Source organism: Manis javanica, chromosome 15, assembly GCF_040802235.1.
Source record: "Manis javanica isolate MJ-LG chromosome 15, MJ_LKY, whole genome shotgun sequence".
Lineage (NCBI taxonomy): Eukaryota > Metazoa > Chordata > Mammalia > Pholidota > Manidae > Manis > Manis javanica.
The window spans coordinates 22,883,619-22,904,418 of NC_133170.1; the positions used below are offsets into that span (position 1 = coordinate 22,883,619).

Consider the following 20,800-nt stretch of genomic DNA (forward strand, 5'->3'; position numbering starts at 1 on the left):
GGCCCATCTCCGAACTGTGGGGTCTAATTTCTTGGAGAGATAAGCTACTGGGGCAAAGGATGGGCCATAATATTGGCTTAGGACTCCTAGAGCTTGACTGGAACTCTCATGAATGTATAATGAGAAGGGATTCGACAAATCAGGAAGATGGAGAGCTGGGGCTTCCACAAGGGCTTGACGGAGCTTAATGAAGGAGTGTCGGGGTGAGGAGGATAATGGTTTCTTAGGGGGGCTCTTGCTGAGGTCGTATAGGGGTCTTGCCAGCAGGGAGAAGTTAGGGATCTACGCTCTAAAATATCTAGCCAGGCTTAGAAAGGAAAGGATTTCTGTCTTGGTTTTGGGAATGGGCAGGTCATAGAGGAGCCATTTTCTGTCTAAGGTAATGGACTTTCTTTGTTGAGATAGAAGGAATCTGAGGTAAGTGACAGGAGGGGAAGAGATTTGAGCTTTGACGGGGGATACTCGGTAACTTCTGGACGCTAGAAGGTTAAGTAGGGAGGCAGTGTCAAGTTGAGACTGTTCTCACGAGAGACTGCAGAGTAGAAGATTGTCCATGTATTATAATAAGGTGGACTTGGAGTGATCATGATGAAACTGTTTGAGGTCTTGAGCTATTACCTGTCTAAAAATATGGGGACTATCTCGGAAGCTTTGTGGCAAAACTGTCCAAGTGAGTTGTTCAGAATGTCTTGTGTATGGGTCCGTCCAGGTGAAGATGAAAAAATCTTGGGAGCAGGGGTCTAGAGGGATAGAAAAATGGGTCCTTGAGATCTAGGACTGAGAAGTGGGATGCTGAGGCTGTATGGATTTGGAACTAAGGGATGGATAGGGACAATGGCTATGTTGATGAGGCGAAGGTCTTGGACAGGGCGGCAAGATCCGTTGGTTTTTTTAACAGCTAATATGGGGGTATTAAATGGGGAGTGAGTGGGTCTGCTTGAATGATGGGTTGAAGGCCTATGAGGGCTGAAGTGGTTAGGGGGTATTGGGCCTGACAGATATACTGAGAGGGGTCACGTAATTTGATAGAGGCAGGGGGACATAGGGCCACGGAGGGGCTTGTAATGTCCCAAACTTTGGGATTTACAGGGTGTATGAGGGCAGAACCGGAGCTTTCATTGGGTAGAGGGGGGTCATCGGCTATGAGGGCCATCAGAAAGGGAGTACTGGGGGCTGTGGGAGTGGATATAGTTATGGAAACGTGGAGGAGGGAAAGGATGTCTCGTCCTAGTAAAGGGATGGGACACTGGGGCATAACCAGGAAGGAGTGGGAGAAAGGTATGGGATTGTCTTGGATTGTGCATAAAAGGGTGGGTGGGGGGTTTAATGGGAAAATCTGTTTACCTCCTACTCTGACTGTAGGAGTAATGGCTGGCGTGGTAGGGCCCCTGTATTCTCACAAGACTGAGAAGGTGGCTCCTGTGTCTAGGAGGAAGGAGATGGGGCGACCGTCTACTGTTAAAGTAACCCTGGGCTCCTGTTTGGTGATGGAAATGGTCGGGCAAGAAGCCCCCGGGCCCCATCAGTCTTCTTCTGCCAGCCCCACTACGGCGGGCTTAGGATGGGGGTTGTTCGTCCAGCCTCCCCTTCGGGTGGTTGGGCAATCAGACCCCCAGTGGCCCTTTTTTGTGGCATCTGGGGCATGGGGTGGTAGGAGATCTGGGGGAGGGGCCCGCCCTTGACCAATGTCCCTCTTTTCTGCACTTGAAACAAGCCCTTGTGGGGGCTTGTTTGTAGAGGGGCGCCCAGGTTGTGGTTTTATCAGCTGGGCCAACATTTGGAAATTGGCCTGATCAGCCTTTTGTTTACGGCGTTCTTTCTCCTCCTCCCACTTATGGAAGACTTTAAAGGCCACTGTTAGGATCTGAGTCTGTGGGGTAGCAGGGCCCTGTTCTAACTTTTTGAGTTTAGCTTTAATATCGGGGTAGCTTTGAGCTAGGAAGTATGTCATAAGGACCTGTCTTCCTTCAGGTGTTTCTGGGTCCAGGCTGGTATACTGTAATAGGGCTTGAGTGAGTCTGTCTAAGAACTCGGAGGGGATTTCATCTCTCTTTTGAATTATGTCTTGGAGCTTTTGAAAATTGACTACTTTACAAGCTGCCCTTTTTCAGACCTGCTATTAAGCAGGAGGCAAAAATATCTCGAGAGCGGAGACTCATGGCCGTGTTATAATTTCAGTGTGGGTCTTGTTCCGGGACAGCAGTGGGGCTAGGGGGATAGGTGGGGTCAGTCCCGTGGGTTTCAGTAGCCTGCATTTGGGCGAAGTCCTAAACTCGTCTACGCTCTTCAGGGAGGAGAGTATTGGCCAGGAGCATGAAAATGTCATGATGTGTGAGGCTGTAAGACTGGAGGGTCTATTGAAACTCCCTGATGTATGTCATGGGATCAGTGGAAAAGGAACTTAGGCAGTTCTCTAGTTAGGCTAAATCTCTTAAGGAGAAAGGGACGTGAACGCGCAGGATGCCTTCGGATCCTGCTACCTCCCGGAGGGGGGCGATAATTTTGGGAGGCTCTCGGGACTGAGTCTGAGGGGGACTGAAGGGTTCTGGCTCAGTCTGTGGGGGATTGACACGGTCTAGCCGTGCCTTGTCGAGCAGGTCCTGAAGTGCAGAAGGGGGGCAAAGAAAATAAAGAAAGATAGAATCGGACCCACATGTCGCCAGCTAGCAGCCCAGCTGCTTGCCTCTGCTGCTTTAGTTGGGCTTGAACTCATGACTCTGAGATTAAGAGTCCCATGCTCTAGTGAGCTACAGCAGGGCTCCAGTTAATTGCTTATGGAATGCGTTGTTTTCTATTCCTGCCACATCGGCAAGTGGGGGAAGGGCATAGCTAGAAGCAGGGGCGGTGTTTCTACACATCTTCAAAGTCTCCCTATTTTCAGAGTGAGGAGTCTTGGCAAGATATGTTTTTGTGGACAGATAACTTCTAAGGACTGCACTGGTTGTTCTCTAGCTTGTGCTTTCCCATGCTGCGTTCAGACATGGGGGGAGGTGCTTTCCCATTCTCTCTACAAACTTGTGAGAAGACAAAGGCGGTCCCTAACAGGGGAGAAACAGGTGGTGAGGGCAAAGACGGAGGAGGCCCCTGGGACCTAGTTAAAGGGGGGGCTGAAAGGCTCAGGCTTAATCTGCAGGGAATGAAGGTGGAGGAGGTGAGATGGGGGAGGAGATGGTTGGGGAGGAAGGGAGAAGGGCTGTTGTAGGAGAAGAAGGGGAAGGGAGTGAACAGGAGGCTTCTGCGGGGGCGGCGGCTTGCAGGCTAGGAGAACTTGGGAGGGGGCGGGGAGAGGAGGAGGCAGAAAGCTTCGATATAGGGAATCTCCTTCCATTTTTTCAGGCGCTGGCAGTAGTTAAAAAGATCGCGAGTGATGTTAGGATCAAGAGTTCCCCCTGCGGGCCATTGCTTGTTATTGTCTAGGGGGGTATGTCGGCCAATCTTGGGAGCAATATTTACGGAGATGTTTTGGTTTTATATCAGGCGTCAGGGAGAGGGTAGCCAGATGCTTAAGCAGGCATTCAAGAGGTGAACTTTCAGGGAGGGATGAGGAGGCTCCCATGGCTAAAGGACAGAGAAGGAGACAAACGGGAAGGCGAACGGAGATCCTCGGACTGGAAGCAGACCACAGGGAGACAAAGGGCGTCCCCGACGATCCTTGGTGGTCTGCGGAAACTCATATACGAGTCGGAATTTCTTGGGAAGTGTGGGTCGTCACCCAGACTTCCCTAAGAAGGCAGAGTGCCGGAGTCATGAGGTACCTAGCGCTAGGCGTTTTCGGCGGACGGAACAGAAGGAGGAGGGGGGGAAAGGGAGCGTTCTCATCCACAAAGGAGTCACCTCGTTTATGGCTGTTGGAGGGGGGTGCCTGAGAGTCAGCCGCAGCCGTGAAGGCCTGAGGCGGGGATTTATGACTGTCAGAGGAGGGGCCTGAGCGTCGGCCGCAGCCGTAAAGGCTTGAGGCGGGGATTTATGGCTGTTTGAGGAGGGGCCTGAGGGTCCTCCGCAGCCGTGAAGGCCTGAGGCGGGGAGAGTTCCCTCCTCATCCCCGAGCGTCAGGACCTTGCCGGACGATCATGGTCAATGGCACTACGATAGCTTGGGGAAGAGTGGCCCACCCCAGGGAAATTTTGCTTAAAAACTTTCAGCACTGATGGAAGGGATGGTGAATGCATTTATGACTGTCGGAGGAGGGGCCTGAGCATCCGCCGCAGCCGTAAAGGCTTGAGGCGGGGATTTATGGCTTTTGGAGGAGGGGCCTGAGGGTCCGCCGCAGCCGTGAAGGCCTGAGGTGGGGAGAGTTCCCTCCTCATCCCCGAGCGTCAGGGCCTTGCCGGACGATCACGGTCAATGGCACTGCGATAGCTCGGGGAAGAGTGGCCCACTCCGGGGGGAAAACTTACCTAAAGGCCAGAGAGGATTGGTGAGTGTGATGAGCCAGCGCCGGAAAAAGAGGACGAGGGCAAGCTGCTGCTGGTGTCGGGGGAAGACGGGGCCCAGTTGGGGTGTCCCGTCTCCCGGGTTTCGGCACCAATGAAAGGAAAGGAGCAACACATAGCAGCAATTCACCGGAGAGTTCCACTTTATTAGGGAAAGGTGCTGGGTTATATAGGAGGGGGCATGAATTGATTGAGGTGTCACTTCTACGGGGCTGTTGGCTGTTGGCTAGGTCCTGGGATTGGGAGGGGGGCGAGAGGTGATTGGGCTTCTGTGGCGCCGGCGGGAACTGAGGACCCCGAAGAGAAGCCGGAAGTTTGCCATCTTACTGGTGGGGACCCTTCACTTATTCCTGTTAAATTCTTCTTCAACAGTTCACTGATAGAGGAATTTCTTGCTACACAAAAAGATGACGTGCAACTTTTGGCTCATGAGTAGTTGTAACTACAAGTTAGGTGAGGAAAAATTATTTTCTGGAATGAGCGATATATTTAAATACACCTAGTTACTCTTATACAATATGACAGGAGTTCTTTTTTGAAGCTTTTCACAAGTATAACTGTCAATATCTTCTCGGGACAAAACTGCTTTATAAATATCATAATGATCACCATCTCTAACAGACCAATCAACAATATCATTCCATCTAAGTTTTCCTCTATCATGTGTCTATACATTTCTTCTGTAGTATGTACATACATAAGTGCCATTATTGCAAATAAAAAAAGATACTATTATTTAGTGGGCTTCAGTTTTCCGTGTTTGACATGCAGACATTAAAACACTCAGTAATAAAATCGAGCATTATTCCTTTTGACAGCACTTTTTAGCTAAGTATATATCAGGTAAATAAGCTAAATTAGTCAAATATTTTCTTTGATGAGAAGAAGAAATTCTACTGATATGTTCCAGGGGCCCTCTGGAAAATATCAGAGTTAATTGAGAGGTAAAATACTTTTTAAATTTGGTCTTGGGAAGTTGTCAAAAGTTTTTAAGGCACTTGCCTAAATAGAATTATAGTTATTAAATAACACTTATTATTTAACCAGAATGATAATAAGAAAGTTTAAAAGCAAATGCAGGTTACATAGTTGTTAACAACACTTAGCTTAGTCTTTTTAATATTAAGATCTTATTTTCTTTAATACTCAGACAATTCATTAAGACTTTAAGCGTAAGAAACTTTTAATAAAACAATTAGAGAAACTCTTTGCAATCTTTCAATATTAAGAGCAGACTAACAGTTAAAGAATACTTTGTCTTTCCAACTGAAAACAAAAGTCCAATTTTGCTGTGTTCTCGATATTAATACTCACTTGCTTTAATTTCACACAGCATGATTATATCTGTAAGAATATAGTAATTTATTCTTCATTTGCCCTATGGTCCCAAGCACACAAGCCGGTGAGAACTATGCCTGGGCTTGCCTGGGGCTTGACTGGGTTTATCCCGCCTTATCTCTAAACATCCCGACCCTCCCCCAAAGCAACAGGCTGAGCTGATCTGCCACAACAAAAGGCACCACACTGCTCTCTCAACCTCTGTCTCTCTGTCTCCCTTTAAATAAATAGCTGTATTTTAGAACAAATAACCTTCTTTTACTCTCAACAAAATGAATTTCCATTCTTTATACTTTCTCTTATTAAAATACACATCTTTAACATATCAAAATATTTTCCTTATTATATTAAGTAGTTTTCATTAGAACTAAAACCATTTGGTACCTTAACCTTCAAGTGAACACTGAAAAACAGGCCACTGTAAACTGTTACACCAGCATTCTTCAGATTGATACATCTATGAACATATTTTATCATTTTTGGAAATGTGCCTTACAGCACAATTTCTCATTAAGTACAAAAGATGTCTATATAACTTGGCAAACTTTAAGAATTTTGGTTACCACAAAAATTCTCAGGCTGTTTGCAGATATATACATTGTTATAGATTAATACAGTATTATTATTAAAAAGTTTATTTGCTACACTTGTTTACTTATTTTTAGCAACCATGCTAAATTACTTATAAAACTTTAACCACACATCAAAGTCAAGCCTTTCTTTAAGTATTTTCTTGGAATATTTAACAGGTAACATCAACTTAAATGACTTTAAGTAAACTATGGCAGCTAATAACTATAAAGACATGTCCATTTCATTTAAGCTTAAATTAGCATTAATGCATAATATTTTTTAATTAGATTTTCTGGAAATTTTAGAATGCCCAATTTCACAAGCGCATGTTTTTAAATCAATTTTATTAATACCCTCCGGAGGAGGTAGAAAATATGTTTCTTTTTTACACACTTAGACACACAAGCATACAGACCGAGACATAATGACTACAGTTAGTAACACTCTTCATACAAATACATATACACAGACAAACTGACATAAAGATTTGAGTTTCTAATACTCAATGGTCTTCTTTCTTCTTAGTTTATTTGATGAAAAGTACTTCAGTTTTCAAGAATACACTCTAAAGGCAAGCAGTTTACATAACTGGGTTAAGGTTTAGACAGCCCCAGACTAACAGGGCCAATGAAGGCTCTGAACTGATAGGGACTATGTGTGTCTAGGGGGCTGGAAATGAAATGCAAGTACAATTCTAGCTCCAGTCATTTAAAGCCAGGCTGTATTGCAGAAGATAAATTTCTTCTATCTCAGGGAGTTTAGTTTAAGACTTCTCAATTCTCAAAGACAATGATAAACTTAATAAATGGAAAAGATGTTCACTAAAAGAATTCAGAAAACTACCTCCACATTGTAGCAGTTCATGGAACTCTTGACTATCCTCTTCCCTTGTGGCAAAATATACTTAGCTGCATAACATTATATTGCATACTTCTTTCAGGGGCCAAGCCTCTCTAATCAGAGTTTGTACTGGGGCCAGGTTTGTGTGCAGAAGATAAGATACTTCTTTTTAGAGTTTAGGGATCGAATTGCTCTCAGTTTTCCTAGTTTTTTCTGCCTGAGCTATTGTCATTCCTCAAGAGGCCCCTGCCTGTCTGATAAATGCAGGGACTGTGTGACTTTTCACTACCAGAGCCCTGATCTGAGTCACAAGCTTGTTTGGCTTCCCTGGGGCTGCTGAGGAGGTTTTGGGATGTAAGTTATGTGAGTCAATTTGGAGAGCTCTTGATCTAAATCATGAATGGCTTGCAGGAGTTGAATCTGCTCTTTTCTGTTTTTGACCATGTGCCTGAGGACTGAGAGGTCATTTGTCATATGCAGACGCTCGCGGCAGAGAGTTGATGAGACAGTAAACACCTGGTCAAGAACAGGGAAATGATAAGGTGGTGGTGGGAGGAAGGGAGGCAGGCTTACAGGCGGGCTTATAGTTGGAGGGCGGGACGTAGCGGCAGGGATCGGCGGGACGGCATGAACAATAGCAGGGCCTTTTGATGGCCAGTGAGAATTATTATGGCGCGCTGCTCCTTCCTCTAGCGTGGCCTCATCAGCGGGACTAAGGGGCTCATCAGGGTTTAAGTCGATCAGAGTAGGGTAAATACTTGGGGGAGAAATAACAGGATCTGCAGAACTATCAAGGGGAGGGGACGGAGAAAGAGACTCTCTTGTTGGCAAGGGCGGGAGCTCGCTTGGGTCCTGGGAGGGGTTTGTAACAGGATCTGAAGGGTGTGTTTTAAAAGAAGGGGAAGCTGGCTGGGAGGCTTCAGAAGGGGGGCAGGAGCGGGATTTCAAGGTTTTTTTCTCCCTCAAAAACAACTTTCTGCAAATCGGGCCATTCGCGATGAACGTGCAGGATATCATTAATGAGATTTCAATAGCTAAATGCTGACACAGGTACTTTTCCTGGACCAAAAACTCTGTAATAGTCTTGAAGGCAATCGCCCACGTGTTGCCATTTCTTTTCACTAATTGCCCCTCCTTGAGGGAGCCAAGGACAGACATCTTCTAGAAAGACAAAAAAACGTTTCAAATCTTTTTTCTTAACCCTTGTTCCTCGTGTCCTGAGGGACTCCTTGAGTCCGGCTATAAATAATTCTGCTTGGGAGGGGGGATTCTTTCCCCATAATCACTTTACTTACCATCCTACTTCGTCGCCGGGGAAATACACACGAGTCTGTCTTACGCTGGGTTCAGAACGTGGCGACTCAGGCGAGGGTCTCGCTACAGACACCTCCTTTCATGGGTGGGCCCACCCACCCCCACCCCCACCCCCACCCTCCTGGGGGCGACGTTCCCTCTTCGGTTGATCACGCTTTCTCACGGACCGTCTGGGGCCCCACGTTGGGCGCCAATTGTCCCGACCTGCAGGACTATCAACGGGGGTCGACGACCTGGAGGAGAGAATTGAAAAATAAAAAAGAATGCGGCAAGGGACACAAAGAATGACCAGAAAGACAGGATGTCTGATCAAGCTGGCACAGTTTATTGTTTGCAGGCTCAATTTATACAGGTTAGCAAGTAAGGGGTGGGTCAGGAGATAATTGGACCTTAGGTGGCGCCAGCGGGGAGCTGTAGAGGGGTGATTGGGTCTTGGTTGGCGCCGGCAGGAACGGAGGACCCGGAAGAAAAGGCCGGGAGTTCGCCATTTTGGGGGTGGGGGCCCTTGGGAGGGAGGTTTTAAGGGAGGGGCATTCCCCTGGGGCAGAGGGTGTTTCTTGCTTAACAAAGGACAGAAAAGGCACATGCTGTGAGGTAGCCTAACCACTAGCTCTAACTTAGAAATGCATATGTTGCTAGGTAACTTAACCCCTAGCTCTAACCTAGGAGTTCACTAAATGCGCTTCTTGGTAATAGAGGAAAACTTGTTTCTAACGCATGGATGGGTTCATTGTTGCTGACTTTACAGGGAAGATTTCTAGCTGATTATACAGGAAAGATTTTTACTCAAAACATTGCTGTTGTCTTAAGGCTTTTGTGACCGAATCTGCTTAAAGGCCCACAGATTTGCTCCCAAAAACAAGCTACTAATAATAGTTCAAGGACAAATATTTGTTGAGGACAAAAGGAAATCTAAACAAAGTAAATTCCAGAAACTTATAAACATGTCCTAGGAGAGAAAAAACTATGGCTGCTTTCATCTCTGGAAGTACAAAGGGGAAGAATTTGCCACAGACAGAGTCAGGGAGAAACCAGCCAAACCGTTCATAACCTTTTACCTGTGTGTTGGCTATCATGAAGATTGGAATACCAGTAAGCTCTGGCCACACAGCAAGGTGGCCACTCTCTGAGTCTTCTGCCACAGCCTTCTCTGCGTGCATGGGGATGGTCAGGGGAAAAGCTAGGAGCAAGGTAAGAGACCTGGGAGACTTTCCACCTCCCATCCCAGCAGAATGCCCAGAGCTTCTCCAAGGGCAAGGCAGCAGCCTGCTAAAGGTTGAGGGCAGGGCAGGAAGGCTGAGAACACGCATCCAAGACCAACTCGGACTTAACCAAGGGCTCCGAGGCATCCTAAGGCTGCAGGAGGGGCTGGGGAGCGGGAAGAAATTCCTCCCAAGTTCTCCAGGCCTTCACTGATTGCTAGGCAGTCTCCCAAAGGTTGGGGACAATAAGAGAGTAGAAAGAAATGTCTCTGAGGCACCTGAGTCTTTACCAAGCCTGCCTCTGTGGCCTTCCAAAGGCGAGGGGAAGCACAAGGGTGATGAGAGGAATCTCCGCAAGACCCCTGGGTCTTCACTGAGTGCACTGCCAGGGGCAGGGAAGCCAGGTGGAGAGAGATGTCCTGAGGAACTGCAAGCCAAAGGAACAGAGAGTAAAGAAAACCCCCAGACTTGCGAAAAGCTTGTAGCAAGCTATAAATTATAAGGAGAACAGGAGACTACCATTGCTCAAAACCTAAGCACTTCTGAAAGAGAAGTCCCACTCCTGCTGTGATCCTGAAGGTAATGGTGAATTGAATCTAAGATGAGTACAAAGCCCAGACCCAGTACAGCTCTGACCCAGTTCGAGCAGATCAACTCAGCCACCTCTCTAGTGGTAAGGAAAATAAAGGAGTATACCGTTCTCTGTTGATAAATGTTATTTATCTTAATCTACTGCTCTTTGATGCACAGAGTTCAGCATACAATCAAAGTTTATAAGTGAAGAAACAAGAGAAATGTTTTTATAAACATTCTTATGAAATATGTGAAGAAAGCAGCTCATGGTCAAGAGAGAAAATAGTCAACAGAAACAGACCCAGACCCAGAGATGGCCTTGGAATTATCGGATATGGACTTCACACAATTGTGACAAGTATATTAAAGGATACTGCAGAAAAGGTGGACAAGAGTGAACAGTGGGAAATTTTAGCAGAGAGATGAAACATTTTTAGGACAACCAAATGAAATAATGCAAATAAATAAATACATATCAGAAATTAAAGTTTCATTCAGTGGGCTTAAAAATGACCCCAGGATTGCTTGAATGGAGAGAATATGCTCTACGGCAGCAGTGTATAAAACTAACTTAAGTACCAGAAGGGAAATGCTTCTAAATGCCTTGCCTCTATTTTTCTTTTTTGGTAAATAAAAGCTGAGAAAAGTACTAAGGTATAGCTTTAACTCAGCCAGCCACTTTAGGAAAATTTGTCCTGGCAAGTACTTAATGAAGCCAGAAAAAAATTACAGTCTTAACATGAAACTACACACAGGGGTGAAAATAAGGGTGTTCATATTCTATTTTTCTTAAAGAAAAGCTCAAGTCCCATTAGATGGCCAGGAAAGCTATGTTGTTAGATGGTAGATAAGGTTACAAAGGATGGTTGTTCATGTCGATTCCTTATTCTACCTGTCTACCTACCAACAAACATCCCCCCTCCAATATGGGCAGGTTCGCTCCTCCTTGGCTGAATTAAGAGGCAGGAAGAGCAAATAAGCAATGGGCTTCCACTCACAGAAGCTAGCAACTGATGAAAATCCCCAGGAAAATGATTACTGCCGTCTACCAGGACCAGGACGGCTGCCAAGCTGCTATGCTAACAGGCAGAACAGATGGAGTAACGCTGATTTATGGATTATTTATGCTGCTTCATCTATACTAACAAGATAAATAACTGCATACACCATGTCCAAGAAGCTCTTGAGTTTTCATGATCAATGCAACATCTCCTTTTATACATCAGTTGAACACTTTCCCGAACAATCCAAGTCACTGACTTCAACACAAAATTCTTCCTTAGTCCAGTCAGTACTTCCATTCCTCTAGGGTCACAAGCATGTCTGAACTATGTCTTCTTTCTCCTCTTTAACACCTCTGTCTCTCCATGCATCTTGTTGAATGTTATTACTGAGCAAGTCATGTTTACCTAATTTCACTCTGCATCTTATTTGTACCAAGAACATAATATATATACTATTCCCAAATGGGCATATTCACCTCGTAAAAAATCTCTTGAGAAACATATATTTCCTTCTATACTACTTGCCATATACAGTATTTAACCAACAATTTAATAGCATATTTCATCAAATGTAAGAAGTTAGAAGATGCACCATTATTTCAGGACCACAACATATATATAATGTATTAAGTAAGGATAGTCACATATAATACATGAAATAGACACACAGCCTCTTGTTATCTCAAAATCTGGGACTTGCCTATTTCTCCTGCCTTAAGTTGTACTGCTTAGTATGTAATACTGTAATTACAGTGTAATCTTTCTGGAGTTATTTCACATAGCAATTAAATTGAAAATTTGTACGACTAACAGGGAGCATAACCCAAGAGAAGTATAGACATTGTAAAAGGTGTGAACAAGATCACACATGTGCGGACAATGACCACGTTGTGACTTCTGCCTAGCCCACAATGTTTGTCAGACATCACTGACTCTACGACACTTCCTGATTTCACAGATGTTAGGATGAGGAGAAAAATGTGCTTTTTAGAATCCTTTCAATGTGAACGACAAATCTGCCTCCTGATCAACAGTAACAGCATTTCTCCATCTGTGTCTTCCTAAATGCTTTATATAGCTATGGAAAGATCCCACATTTGCATTTTCCTTTCTCTTCTGAAAGGTATACCCATTCACAGTTCTCTCCTTTGATGGTGGTATTTTAAGCCACGGAGTGAAATGCATGTAGAAGACTGTCAGGGGGTCTATCCCCCAAAACATAAGCTGTTATCTGTGGGTGGTTATCTATGGGTTGTGTGCCCAGCGGGTGGTTTATGTTTCCTTCTTTGGTTTCTTCTGTTTAATAATTTTCTATTTAAAAAATAAAAACAACAGTATTGCCTGGGTAAAATTTAAATTTACCCAATTTTTACCAAGGTTTAAAGGGACAAACCTAGTCCATATGCTTTTTTTAAAAATACAAAATCAAAATGCTAGCTGGACAAAAAAATACTGGCAACACATGAAGAATAATATTAAGCTCAGTACAACAGAACAGCAATTCACAGAGGAGGAAATCCACACAGCCATAAACATATGAAAAGGTGCTCGTCCTCAACCGGGAGGCAGAGAAACCCAAAACAAACCAGTAAGGAGATGCCATTTTCCCCACCCCTTGGACTGACAAAACATTTTTAGAATTTTTAAAGGAAAAACCTATTGTATGCTATGCTAGCCAGCACTTTCTCACACTTCTGTCGGAATGAGAATTGCTGTAGCAAGTTTTTCCCAAAAAACCTTTCTGGAAAGCAAACTAGACACAGGTACTAAAAATTCTAATACATATAACCTTTGGCCCAGCAACCCGCCTTTAGGAATAAGTCCTTTGGGGGGAAAAGTACAAGTCCATAACAATCTATTTAAAAGAGTATTCATTGCAGCATTAATTCTAAAGGTGAAAATCCAGAAACTTCCTGAATATCCATCAAATGGAGATTAAATAAATTTTGGTGCGTCTATACCATGGATTACTATAAAGCTACTAAGTAGAAGGGCTTAGCTGTTTTGATTTGGAGGGACATCCATAGCACACTGTTATGTGAGGAAAGCTGCATACAACTGCACATAGTGTGATCTCAGTTTTAAAAAGTCAAAATAATACATGTCTGTATTAACTTGGGAAAGGTGTAAAAAAACATTATCATTGATTACCTTAGTGGAGCAGAGGTAGAAAGGCAGAAATGATGAGAAAGATGCTTAATTTGTTTCCTTCTTTCTTCATATTATTTTACTAGTTATAGAGAACATATGTGAATTCTCTAATTTTGGAAATGGACTTTAATAGAAGATTTTTTTAAACTGAGCAGTCTATGCCATGCATTCTTATCTCTCTGGAACGACACTGACTCACAAGATGAAGTCTCCCTCCAGATGACAGAATGAATTCACCCCTGCTGGGTTGATTATCAGCGAATGCAGTTCCTCAGCTAGCCTGCTTCATTGGCTACCGGTTATATTGATTGTATATTGTATTGATATATGAATACTTTCACTTTTTTATCTTGTAAGAAGTTACAGTGTAGCCATTCCATCACGAGGCTAACTGAACATAGCACCTCTGAGTCACGCCATGCCATCACATGTATCCCAACAATTCCAGAAAGAGTGTGTTATGGCTCCATGAGAACGAGCTGTCTATAATTGGTGTGGGACACTGGGGGAGGGGTAGGCTGGGGAGGGGAGATGTTCTCTAAACCGAACATGGGACGAAGATTTGAGAACCATCTGAGTAAGACCTTTCCAGAGTCTCTCATTCTTGCGCTATTCCCCACGTCTACATGAGCCAGCACCGCAGCTCAGTCAGATCACAAAGCTGTACACCTGACAGGGATTCAAAGTGTCACCACGCTTGCCTCCTGCGCTTCCCTCAAGCTCTTCTGAAGATGCTAACAGCTGCCGTATGCTCATTAGTTAGAAATGCCCTTACAGCTGCCAGAACCATCCAGCAGAACTTGGCGTCAAGAACCTAACTGAGAGATAATCAGTCAAGAGAAACTAGTGGAAGTCTGCTGAAAATTTATGTGAGAAAACATGTGGCTTAACAATGGTCAAACCTCCCTAAAAACTACAGAATCTGGAAGAAAAACACATCGTTCTATTTCTTCCATTCCAAGGAATAGGGAGCAAAAATTGTTTTCCTCTGCTTTTCAGTAATTTGATTTCAAAACTAAATCAAATGGCCTGAGGCTTTCTTATTAGCCAACCAGGAAGCAGAACCACTGCCAGATTCCTACTTGATAACGTCATTTGCCACACACCGCACTGTGGCTCCTACGCCTGTCATCTGGGTCCAGAGATTGGAAGGAAAGAAAAGACATAGACCTTTACTGGTCTGGGAATGGTGCTAAGATGGGGGTCTCTAATGGGTCACCAAGCACCTGCTAGGAAGCAAAGATAATTTAAACACTAATTTTTTTATATGCCTGCTAGTTTAGGAAAACCCATATGCCCAGATTTCTACTCACATTCCAGCAAACAAATAAGATTGCTGTTTATACCAACCTTCTCCTCCAGTCAGGGTCTAGGAAGAGAGGAGCAGGAGTTTGGAGTTAGCCCAGCTGCCAACCAGCTTTCCGGAAGGAGCCCACACATCCTCTTCTACCCCGTGTTCTGAATTTATCCCGGATGAGAAAGTCAGAGGATCCCAGAGAACAAGGGCCTAGAACTGGTGGCCACTGGTTCACACATAGAGTCGACAGCTGTGATTTGCCTCCTTAACATTTATTAACCCTATTTCTGCCAAAAGCCCGAAATTTTGGTGAATGGCCCATCTTTCCTTCACTTCCAGTCAATCAAAGTACTGCATGCTCTGGCCACAAATCCAGAAGCACCAATGAGATGAAGTGGGGACCTTACTGGGACTTCTGGAGAAGTGACCTGTTCTCTTTTCCTCTGAGATTTGAAGGTGAGAAGAGGTGAGACCTAGTGACGTGCAGCCATTACAGCCCCAGAGGGAGGGCCCCTGAGAACAGGACCTGAGGAAGGAGGGCAGAGCCAGGGTGCGACAACAGGGAGCACTGGAGCCTGCTGACTGTCACATCAGTAATAAACTCTCTTTTCACTTAAGTAGGATTGTGTTTGTCACCTGCATTAGAAAGCATCCTGAATGATAAGACAGAAGATGGCAAAAAGCCACAGGTGAATATGAGGACAGCCACGTGTTCTCTTTCTTCCATTTAAAGGTTCTATGCATTGTGCTTACTGTTCACCTGCCTGAAGAAGGTGTCCCAGTCTCACCTGGGGAGCGGCTCCTTCTAGTCTGGTTAGACCTTCTGTAGGAAACATTTATTTTCCTGAAGAAGAAATTGTGGTGGGAAGACAAATGTGTTGTTTACTTTCCTTTTACTTTTATTCCTATTAATTAAAATGCATCTCTCCATATTCTGAGACTATTCAGTTGACTCCTCATTGGCAGGAGGTTTGCTCTCCCTGGCTGTAGACAGTTTTGCTGTGAGTCATTCACAGTCTCATATGGCCCCATGGCGACAATGACACCCTACTGCACAATGTCTTATCCAAATCCGCCTTCAGTGTCCTGTGGAGTTTTATTAAATTGGCCACTGTACAGTAGCCACTTAAAAATGGTAGGGTATTGAATGCTCTCAACAAAACGGGAAAATATAAAATGACATTGCCATATTCTTGCACACCAGGTCCCAGGGCAGGGTCTCCTTCCTATCTGGTATGCCTCACTCAGGATACATGAGACATGAAGAGGCTAATGACCCCTCTCAAAAGATGACTTGGCTATCAATGAGCCTCTATTTTTCTATCTTTATTTTCTTGCTTGCCTTCTTTTCATGGGAGATATAAACACCACAAGGGCCTTAATGTATTGCCCAACGAAACAAGACGTGCACCAAAGCATTCACCCTGCTCAGGGCTCACAACCTTCAGGGTGCCCCCACACCGCCCTGTCAGCCAGGAGAGGGCAGTTTCTGAATGGTCCCCCTCTCCATACCCATGATATCAGTACAGGGGCTGGCCTTTCATTGGCTATTTTCTTCTAAAGATCCAGTCAGAGGAATTGAGAACTAATTGCTACTGGCTTCACTAGTTTACTACACACAGTTCCTGCCCCTTCAGGAAGAGAACTTTTGAGGGAGCTGGGTCTCAGTAAGTAGGACAAAATAACTGTTAGATGAGTCATCATTAATTTCCAAACTAAACCATGTTTGAAATTGACACCAAACACAATAAAGGGGCTTTTCCTTCACCTTTTTCTGGGCAAAAGTCAAATAACAAAATTCTGTAGGAAGTTCCCAGTCTACTACAACAACTTTCTGAAACTAATATTTGTTCCATTTTCACTTCTTTCTCAAGGTAATGGCCATCATAAAGAGAACTTAAAGAAATCACACACTGGCAGGGTGAACGGTGAGGATAGGTGCACAATGAGACAAAGCAAAGAGGTATGAGGTTCTCTCCTACGTGGTCCCAATGTATCTTACCAACATTAACTCCAGTAGACATGCTCCGGATGAGTACAACTCACCTCTTATACTGAGAAGGATGGGACATAATAAAGATTGAAGCAGAAATAAATAAAATAGAGAAGAATAAAACAATAGAAACAATTAGTGAAACCAGGAGCTGCTTCCTTGAGAAAATAAACAAAATAGATAAACCCTTAGCCAGACTTATCAAGAAGAAAAGAGAGTGTACACACATAAAGAAAATCAGAAATGAAGAAGGAATAATCAGAACGGACACCACAGAAATGCAAAGAATTATTAGAGAATTCTGTGAAAAATTATATGCCAACAAATTGGACAACCTAGAATAAATGGGCAACTTCCTGGAAAAATACAAGCTTCCAAGATTGACCCAATTTGACCCAGGAAGAAACAGAAAACCTGAACAGCCCAATTACCAGCAATGAAATTGAACTCGTAATCAAAATACTCCCAAAAAGCAAAATTCCAGGACCAGTGGCTTCAAGCTGAATTCTACCAAACATTTAGAGAAGAGCTAAGAGCTAATACCCATCCTTCTAAAAGTATTCCAAAAAGTAGAAGAGGAGGAAATACTTCGAAATTCATTCTATGAGGCCAGCGTCACTCTAATAACAAAACCAGCAAAGACACCACAGAAAAGGAAAGACCAATGTCCCTAATGAACATAGAAGCAAAAATACTCAACAAAATATTAACAAACTGAATTCAAAAGTATATTAAAAAGACCATCCACCATGACCAAGTGGGATTTGTTCCAGGGATGCAAGAATGGTACAATATTTGTAAATCAATCAATATCATGCACATTAACAAAAAGAAGGATAAAAACCACATGATCATCTCAATAGATGCTGAAAAAGCATTTGACCAATTTAACATCCATTCACGATAAAAACTCTCAACAAAATGGGTTTAGAGGGTTGTATGTCAACATAATAAAGGCCACATATGACAAAACTACAGCCAACATCATACTTAATAGCAAAAGCTAAAAGCTTTTCCTCTAAGATCAGGAACAAGACAATGATCCACTCTCACCACTTTTATTCCAAATAGGGCCTAGCCACAGCTATGAGACAACACAAAGAGATAAAAGGCATCCAAACTGGTAAGGAAGAAATTAAACTGTCACTATCTGCAGACATGAGGTTATACATAAAAAACCCTAAAGACTCCACCAAAAAACTGTTAGAACTAATAACTGGATTCAGCAAAGTGGCAGGATACAAAATTAATACACAGAAATCCGTTGCATACTTATATATTAACAACTAACGGAAAGACAAATCAGGAAAACAACTTCATTTACAATTGCATCAAAAAGAATAAAATACCTAGGAATAAACCTAACCAAAGAAGTGAAACACCTAAACCCTGAAAACTGCAAGACACTCATGAGAGAAATTAAAGAAAATGACACTAAATGGAAATCTATCCCATGCTCATGAACAGTAAGAATTAATATTGTCAAACGGCCATCCAGTGTAAAGCATTTTTAAAGATTCAGTGCCATTCCTATCAACATACCAACAGCATTTATCAATGAACTAGGACAAATAGTTTTAAAATTCATATGGAACCAGAAAAGACTCCAAATAGCCAAAGCAATCCTAAGAAAGAAGAACAAATCTGGGGATATTACACTCCCTGACTTCAAGCTATATTACAAGCTACAGTGATCAAAAGAGAATGGTAATGGCACAGACCCACAGATCAATAGAACAGAATAGAGAACTCAGACGTAAACCCATGCATATTTGATCAATTAATATATAATAAAGCAGCCATGAATATACAATGGAGAAAAAAACAACCTCTTCAACAAGTGGTGCTGGCAAAACTGGACAGCTACATGCAAGAGAATGAAACTGGATTATTGTCTAACCCCATACACAAAAGTAAACTTGAAATGGATCAAAGATGTAAATGTAAGACATGAAACCATAAAACTCTTAGAAGAAAACATAGGCAAAAATCTCTTCAAGATAAATATAAATTTTTTCCTGGACACATCTCCTCGGTCAAGGGAAAGAAAAACAAAAATGAACCAGTGGGACTACATCAAATTAAAAAGCTTCCGTACAGCGGACACCATCAGCAGAACACAAAGGCAACCTACCATATGGGAGGATATACTCATAAATGATTTATCTGAAATGGGGTTAACATTCAAAATATATAAAGAACTCACATGCCTCAACACTGAAAAAACAAATAACTCAATTAAAAAATGGGCAGAGAACCTGAACACATTTCTCCAAAGAAAGAATTCAAATGATCAACAGGCACATGAAAAGATGCTCCACATCACTAATTATCAGGGAAATGCAAATAAAACCACAATGAGATATCACCTCACACCAGTTAGAGTGGCCATTATCCAAAAGACAAAAAATAGCAAATGCTGGCGAGGATGTAGAGAAATGGGAACCCTCTCTACACTGTTGGTGGGAATGTAAATTGGTGCAACCACTGTGGAAAGCAGTTCAGAGGTTCCTCAAAAAACTACAAGTAGAAATACCATTCAATCCAGTAATTCTACTTCTAGGAATTTACTCAATTAAAAGAAAATCCCCTGACTCGAAAAGATAAATGCACCCCTATGTTTATCACTGCATTATTTCCAATAGCCAAGATATGGAAGCAACCTAAGTGTCCATCAACAGATGAATGGATAAATAAGATGTGGTACATACACATAATGGAATATCATTCAGCCTTGAAAAGAAAAGAAATCATGCCATTTGCAACAACATGGATGGATCTACAGGGTATTATACTCAGTAAAATAAGCCAGGTGGAGAAAGACAAATACCATATGATTTCACTTATTTGTGGAATATACAAACAAAGCAAAACAGAAGGAACAAAACAGCACTAAATTCATAGACACTGAGAAGTGACTAGTGATTACCAACGGGGAGGGGTTGGGGTGAGGGTATAGAGGGAGGGGGATAAAGGAACCCCATCATTCATAATCACAATATAAGTTGGTCACGGGGATAGCAGTACAACTTGGAAAATATAGTCAGTGATTCTGTAGCATCTTTCTATGTTGACAGTTAGTGACTGCACTAGTGGGGGTGAGGAATTACTAATATGGGTAGGTGTAGAACCACTGTGTTGTACATTTGAAACCAATATAAGATTATATATCAAAGATACTTCAATGCAAAAAGAACCATAAGAACATGCAGATTAAAACAACAATGAAATGTAAAATACAAAAATAAAGTTGAGTAATAAAGTCAATAGATATCCAACATCATGAAGCAAATTGTAATAATAAAATAAAATTAGATCATAACAAAGGCAGTAATTAATTAAGAGGAAGAAAAGGGATACATTTCAAATAGAAGTAATGATAAGTAATAAGCTCTTGGATCATTTGATAATCCAATTAATGAGAAATGATTCATAGGAATATATTGAGAAAATATTTAAATTTCTTGCTGATTTGACACAAAATACTGGCATGGATGAAGATAACATAAAATTTGTAATATGTCAGAAGACATGGCTGACATCAATTCAAAGGATACTTAAAATAGAAGCTCACAAGAAAATCTTGAATGCCTTAAAACCTTACAGCTCCTGTATGAAAGAAGTCTGTCATATCCTATATGATAGCAGTCTGCCCAAACTTGACAATTCTAAACATTTTCTTGGCATTACAAATCACAAGTTGTGAAGCTGGAAGATATTTTTCTAAACTGTCAGTAATAAAAATAAATAGTTTTTTCATCAACCATATTAAATAAAAGACTGAATCATTTATTCTCTATAGAAAATATCACAAAATTGCTTGTATGAAAATACAGAAAGTATATAGCTAAAATAGCTTCAAAAGTAACATTATAAACATATATACAGTAGTTAATAAAATGTTCCACTATGAGTTCTGTTCTCATTCTAAATAAGCACTCCATTTTCATACCTAATTTTGCATTCTTTTACCTAAAGAGGGCTCCAAAAATTGTGTTAAGTTTCACCCCTACAGACGTGAGGTTCAGCCTCACAATGGGATCTTGGGTTTGTCCCTCCCTCCCTCTTCATCCTAACTCAGG

General features: G+C 42.5%; 2 long non-coding RNA genes across 3 annotated transcripts in view; one reads left to right on the forward strand and one right to left on the reverse strand.

Annotated features, from left to right (window-relative positions):
• LOC140846364 (uncharacterized) overlaps nucleotides 1-20,800 on the forward strand; it is a 42,757-nt gene that overhangs the window by 15,806 nt on the left and 6,151 nt on the right. The window lies entirely within an intron of this gene.
• Nucleotides 5,592-20,800, reverse strand: part of LOC140846362 (uncharacterized) — a 62,186-nt gene continuing 46,977 nt past the window's right edge. For both annotated transcript variants that reach the window (XR_012125380.1, XR_012125379.1), the window contains one exon: nucleotides 5,592-8,731. This is a non-coding gene — a long non-coding RNA (uncharacterized lncRNA). The remainder of the gene's footprint in view (nucleotides 8,732-20,800) is intronic.